This window comes from Paramormyrops kingsleyae, chromosome 9 (genome assembly GCF_048594095.1).
Source record: "Paramormyrops kingsleyae isolate MSU_618 chromosome 9, PKINGS_0.4, whole genome shotgun sequence".
Classification (NCBI taxonomy): domain Eukaryota; kingdom Metazoa; phylum Chordata; class Actinopteri; order Osteoglossiformes; family Mormyridae; genus Paramormyrops; species Paramormyrops kingsleyae.
The window spans coordinates 17,250,120-17,257,541 of NC_132805.1; the positions used below are offsets into that span (position 1 = coordinate 17,250,120).

General features: G+C 40.0%; 1 pseudogene; it reads left to right on the forward strand.

Annotated features, from left to right (window-relative positions):
• Positions 1-5,342: 5,342 nt before the first annotated feature.
• On the forward strand, positions 5,343-7,167 carry LOC140592489 (uncharacterized; annotated as a pseudogene).
• The last annotated feature ends 255 nt before the right edge of the window (positions 7,168-7,422 follow it).

Below are 7,422 nucleotides of genomic sequence, written 5' to 3' on the forward strand. Positions count from 1 at the left end.
GCAAGGTGTTTTGTTAAGTCAACACATATATGTAGCTACACTGTAAGTAATTGATGTAAATTTACAGGAATATTTTTACAGTAACCTACCATTATTTAAATACACTGCATGTCACTGTAAAATAACAGCATTTCTGTGATTTAGAATACATGTTTACAAATACAGTATTTAACTGCAAAACGCAAAGAATTTTGGGAACTTCGTCCACGAGGCGGGAATTCAAGAAGCAACTGAAATCGTCCGTCATCTTCTTTGTGGAATCTACAATCATCCGGTGATGTAAACTTTTATTTTTCTATCTTTTTATACTAATGTAAGAGGAGATTTATTTTCATTAAGATTAATTACTTTATGATTTCATGTTTATTTTGTTATTGATTCTTGTATATACATTACATAAAGATAAGGGAACTATATGATGCTTTGGGACTGGAGCGATAGAGTTATGGTTGTTAGGAACCGGCACTACTTGTGTGGAGCGGCGGGAAAACAAAAAAATAAAGAGGAGGTCTGTCTTCCATGTTTTAGCCCGGTATGTTGTCTCTGTGTCGTCTCTGTACCCACGTCCTGAAATATAGCTAACGCCGAGGTTCCAAAACCAGCGTTACACTAAGTATGCAAAATATAGATAGTACTTTTGAAAAATTAATCTGGTGCATTTAAAAAAAAAAAAACTTCCCGTTGCTGTGTGGTAAACCTACTAAAGTTATTTTACGCATCCAAAACAGCCCAAAAGCGAGCCCTTACTGTCCGACAGTAAATCTGTTAACATGTAGTTAAGCTATCCACTGCAATCGTGAGGTCATGGACAGTGCGCTTCTCGGTTACGTGTAATCAATAGTACTTTAACTGCCATCATTCCACCTACGTGAATTTTATCCGAGAACCTAGAACAGACGCTGAAGACTTTAACTCTGGAAAGAAAACATGCTAGAGTGTCAATTTTGCGAACAAGTTTGCACTACAAAATTCTCGTTCGTCAGACATATGAAAATACATTCAAGCCTTCCAAATGCACCGTTTTTGATTGCACCCGTTCTTTCAGTAAAATAGCAGCTTTAAAATGCCTGTGCTGCCCTCCTGATGGTGTCAAATAACCAAAAGTAGACAGCCAGCCAAACTCCCTCAATAAGCAACATCAGAGCCAGGACGTAGCTTCTTTGCTGTTTAATACTGACTCTTGTAGAGCATGTTGTTTGTTAGATGAGTGTAAAACTGAAATACCGGAGTTAATGATATTAGAACAATAAAAACACAAACATCACATTAACAGTAAGTGCATCAGCACTGAAAGATAAAACTACAAACTACAAAAAAAGAACTCACAGGCAATGCTCACGATGGGCCAAGTCAATGATTACAACAGATTGAAAGCGCTGCACTGGGCCTCCCTGCTCCCAACATATGGCACCACTTCCTGCTTCCTATAAAACTGCAGTACCACTTTTAACCAGGGGCAGTGCCAAAACCATCAAACATTAAACAGACTGCCCCTGGAGGCAGAACAATGCCACATGTACAGAGATCATCCTAGGGACAGAATTAAAAAAGCGGCATTTTCTTCTGAACGTGTATCATGTAATGTCGAGCTCTGCAATGTTAAATGCAATGATTCATCTGATTTAATTTGTCATTTGAAGTCACATATGAGAGAGGGTAAGTTGGTTTCTTGTCCTTTTCAGTTGTGTTGGAAACATTTCATAGTTATATCTTCATTCACTTCACATTTGTCAAGAGTGCACAAGGGATGTACAGTATCTGTTATGAAACGCACAGAATTAAATGAACAGGATGCGGCAATTGAAGAGGAGAGTCTTACAGAGCTTGTACATGCTGACATGGAGGAAGACCTAGGAGAGGTTTTACCAGAAAAAGCTGATCAGTCTCTGTTCCTGAACAATTTAGCGCTGTTTTATTTAAAATGGCAAGCTAAATTTTTACTTCCAGCATCAGTTATTCAGTCTATTATTGAAGACTTTCAGTCAGTGCATGATATCAGTCAGTCTCACTTACTTCATAGTCTGGATGAAAAGCTGACATCATTAGGCATCTCACTGGCACTTTGAAAAGTGACCAGAGACGAAAAACTGTGTTTAAAAGTCATTTTAGATATGTTGAACCAGTCCCCGTTTACCTGGGACAAAATGAATCAGGATAAGAATCTTTTATTCAATACATTCCAGTGAAAGAGACACTTAAATCACTCTTTCAATGTCAGTTGGTCATGCACCAGTCTTGTTGCTATAAATAGCAAATAAAATACTCATCTAGATCAAAAGATATTTTAGAAGACATATGGGATGGGAGCAATGTTGCATAAAATGCATTTTTTCACTCAAATGATAACTCATTGGGCCTTGTATTGTATCAGGATTCCTTTCAAGTGGTAAATCCACTAGGCTCTGGCAAGAGAAAACATAAAGTGTTAGCTGTATACTTTACTGTAGCAGACATACCACCTCATAACGGATCAATTGTGGATCAGATGCAGCTGGTAATGCTTTGTCGAGAACAGGATTATAAGTACAGGGTGGGCCATTTATATGGATACGCCTTAATAAAATGGGAATGGTTGGTGATATTAACTTCCTGTTTGTGGCACATTAGTATATGTGAGGGGGAAAACTTTTCAAGATGGGTGGTGACCATGGTGGCCATTTTGAAGTCGGCCATTTTGGATCCAACTTTAGTTTTTTCAATAGGAAGAGGGTCATGTGACACATCAAACTTATTGGGAATGTCACAAGAAAAACAATGCTGTGCTTGGTTTTAACGTGACTTTATTCTTTCATGAGTTATTTACAAGTTTCTGACCACTTATAAAATGTGTTCAATGTGCTGTCAATGCAACCCTCTTCTCCCACTCTTCACACAGGGAAAGACAGAGGGAAACACATCATCATGTAGCAATTTCGCATATCCAGTGGCCTTGAGGTTTCCATTGATGAAGAATGGCCCCACTATCTTCCCACTAAATTGATGGTATGGTGTGGTATACAGTATGGGGTACAAAGATAGTGGGGCCATTCAAACCTCAAGGCCACTGGATATGCGAAATTGCTACATGATGATGTGTTTCCCTCTTTATGCACTGAGGCTGGCACGTTCCCTGAGTTTTTCCAGCAAGATGGTGCACCACCACATTATGGGTGTCAGGTCCGAGCATTCCTAGATGAACAGTTTCCTGGAAAGTGGATTGGTCGTCGTGGGCCAGTTGAATGGCCCCCAAGGTCTCCCGATCTGACCCCCTTAGACTTTTATCTTTGGGGTCATCTGAAGGCAATTGTCTTTGCTGTGAAGATACGAGATGTGCAGCACCTGAAACTACGGATACTGGAAGCCTGTGCTAGCATTTCTCCTGCGGTGTTGCTATCAGTATGTGAAGAGTGGGAGAAGAGGGTTGCATTGACAATCCAACACAATGGGCAGCACATTGAACACATTTTATAAGTAGTCAGAAACTTGTAAATAACTCATGAAAGAATAAAGTCACGTTAAAACCAAGCACACCATTGTTTTTCTTGTGACATTCCCAATAAGTTTGATGTGTCACATGACCCTTTTCCTATTGAAAAAACTAAAGTTGGATCCAAAATGGCCGACTTCAAAATGGCCACCATGGTCACCACCCATCTTGAAAAGTTTTCCCCCTCACATATACTAATGTGCCACAAACAGGAAGTTAATATCACCAACCATTCCCATTTTATTAAGGCGTATCCATATAAATGGCCCACCCTGTATTTTGGTTTGGAAGGACACTCATCTCAGACTTAAAAGACCTAGAAGAAACTGACCTAGACTTACCAGATGGACACATATACCGAGCTACATTGTGTGCTATTGCTGGTGATAACCTTGGCTCACACAACATTGGGTGGTTTATGAAAACTTCAGTAAAAGTAACTACTTCTGCCGATTTTGTACTATAGATCGTGCAACATTTCTCTCGTTTCCCTTCACAACAGGCAAGCAGAGAATTATAGTCATACAACAACAGGTTACATCACATTGATGTAAGTGGTTCTGAGTCATCACTGGGAATTAAATTTGACACATTGTCTCACTTTCATGTGTGCCAACCAGGTCTGCCTCCTTGTTTGGGTCACGACCTTTTTGAGGGTGTTGTTGCATATGATTTAGCGTTATACATCAGTGATTTTGTCACAAATCAAAAACTGTTCACATATAAAGAACTGAATCGGCAGCTTAATCAGTTCAAGTACATTGGCAATGATTCAAGCCCAGTGAGGTAAATCCTGTCAGCAATAAACTCAGTGGACATGCTGTTCAGAACTGGTGTTTCCTTAGACTCCTGCCACTCTTGATTGGAGACAAAATTAGAAATCCAGAGCAGAATGAGGTTTGGCAACTTGTGTTGCAGCTGAGGCAAATTGTTGAGTTTATTTGTGCTCCAGCCATTGCAACTAGTCAGGTAGCCTACTTAAAAGTCCTTATTGGGGAGTATATTCAAAGTCGACAGGAAGCTTTTCCTAATAATCCACTTAAGCCTAAACATCATTATTTATGTCATTATCCCGATCTAATACTTTGCTTTGGGCCTCTTATTCGTTTATGGACACTTCGGTTTGAAAGCAAGCACACATATTTTAAGCAGTGTGTTCGCAAACTACACAACTTTAAGAACTTACCTGCCACACTAGCAGAGAGGCACCAGCTTTTACAAGCATACTTCTGTTCTGGTGATGTATTTCCACCAAATGTAGTTTTTGAAAGAGGTACAGACTTCTGTCCCAATGACTATAATGAAAGCATTAAAAACTCTGTTGGTCACCTTGGCCTCCAGACACATAACATTTTTACTGTACATGAAGTCACTATTAAAGTTACTAACTACAAGAAAGGGATGTGTGTTGTTCTAGGAAAAGATGGTACGGGATTAGTTTTTGGCAAGATTAAACTGATCCTTGTTTACAACACTTCTGTTTATTTTGTCACAGAGAAGTGTCAGTGTGACTTCCTTGTCGATCAGGGAATTTTCTGCCTAAATGTGGACCGGCAACACACATCTTCAAATTATGTCTGTCTTAAAAATTCAGATCTGGCAGACTATTACCCTTTGCAAGTGTACAGTGTGTTTGGCCTGTCTGTAATTGCCCTTCACCATTCCTTTCCTGCTCTAGAATAATGTCTGATGTAAGCGGGTTCATCAAGGAGGCAATAACTTCTGTCCTTCCAAGCTTATCAAGGGAGACACTTGATCTGTTGGTAGAAAAGATTATAAACCAGGGAGTAGTAACCAAAGATGACTTGCGGTATGTGAGAGAAGAGGACATTGCAGAATTCATTCGGCCGATCCAGTGTAGAAAACTTCTTAAAGCATGGAAATTGCAAGGTATTAGTCTGTATTTACTCATCTACCATGTTCTTATTAATATTTGCATATATTTAATTTTGAAATACTTTATTGTTTGTTGGTTTTATGTATTTACTCAGTAGCTTAATTTTATTTTAGCAGAGGGAGAAAACTGTCCTGCTCCGCTACACCTGGCCCCAGTGCATAGGTCACCAATCCCAAGTTCAAGTTACAGTAGGTCTTTGTCTCCTCCCTTACTTTCACCAAGGTCAACAGTAAAGAAGAATTGGCCCGAATCTTTCCAAGTCCCGTGGGAGAAAATGCCACCTGGAATTAATGCTGCCACCACCAGTGGAAAGAGGCCTTCACCAGCAGATAGAAGGCAAATGGTGCGCGTCTTGGTAGACAATATGCGAAAATATGAGCCCAACCCAATGAAGTCACAATGTCTCATAATTGCTGAAAGGATAGTCAAGCAATTTCCACAATCCTTTGCTGATATTTTAGACGATGAGCAAATGATTGGGGTAGGATATTCCTCACTTCTGACTCAAATTAAGGTTTGTGTGGAACATCTAAACAGAAACAACACATTAGCACACCTGAGGTCTGTTAAAGTTAATGCAGTGAGGAAGCAAAATAAAGGTCCTGCGGACAGGTATGGCTGTACACAGTGGCAGCCAGCGCTTCCTCCTGAAGAGACAGAAATGATATTGGAAGAAAAGAGGCTGAGAGTTATGGAGTTCTGCTCTCGTGAAGGCTTGTCTGGTGTTGAAAGGGCAGAAGTACAAAACCTCATTGCAGACACATACTATTTACAGCGCAAGATGATAAATGCATCGCCAGCGCACTCCCTTGAGTATTTACTTGTTTGTACCAAGGAGCATGAGCACTCACTTTGAAACTTTAACAGACATCAATGTTCTCAGACAACTAGAGGCCTCTATTGAAAAATATGGTAGAATCATAATGGAATTTTTCAAGCAAAAACCTACCAATGAAGCAGTTAAAGCTGTTCTGATGAGAAGCAGCACCAGTGTGGCACCTCCCTATGTTCTACAGATACTGATGGCTCACTTCAAAGAGCAGACTGATGCTCTTATCCTACAGGCAGATGTAAGTGTAAAGAATATAAACAGTTATCTTTGTCTTTGTAACAGATTGGTTAATATTGCAATGTGGGTTAATATTTACCATCACATGTATTGATATTTTAAACAAAATGGGGTGATTTTTTTTAGGTAGCCGCCTCTGCAGCTGATATTGAAGGGTCTCTGACATTGCCTGATTGCCTCAAATGATTGCCCTAGGTATGGATATATATATATCAGAATTTTGGTTTAAATGGATCGATATTAGTCACATGCTCGGTCAAGGACAATATTATATTGCTCTGAATTGTCCTATTGTAGGCCCAGTGGAAGAGACAAATCGCTGGATGGTGTCCATAGAGGGCCAAGTAGTGACTGAGGGAGAGTCATTCACTGTGGGTCTTTCCACACTGTTCTCCAGCTTTTATATTTTTAACCTGCAGTATCAGGACGAGGCATGCTGCACACTGGAATTTATTCAAAGGTACTATGGTCATTTATATCACTTCATACATTGATAAGTGCATTGTGTTGCATTGAAGGCCAGGGGTAATCATGTAAAAATGTCCACCTTTGCATGTTTTGTCAATATGTAGATGCTTTATTGACATCAACCCAGAACGTGGATCTAAAGCTCACCATAGAAAAGTCATCAGCAAGCGAACTGGCAAGGTGGTGCAGAAGAAACAAACTGTCCTAAATCCACATGTGTGCATGTTCATGAGGAAACTGATGGACTTCCAGTGGGATTTCATATAATGTGAGTGTTGAGGAGATACACAGTTAACCAACACACTGCAGGGCAAACACAATCACAGTCATTCACTAGTGCACAATTTAGAGTTGTCAATCAACCTATAGAACATGCTTTTGGACTATGGGAGGAAACTGGAGCATGCAAAATCCACACGGAAAGGCCCAAATGCTGTTGGACCCAGGGATTGAACCCAGGACCTTCTCACTGTGAGGTAGCAGCACAAACCACTGTGCCACCATGCCACCCACATATATTTA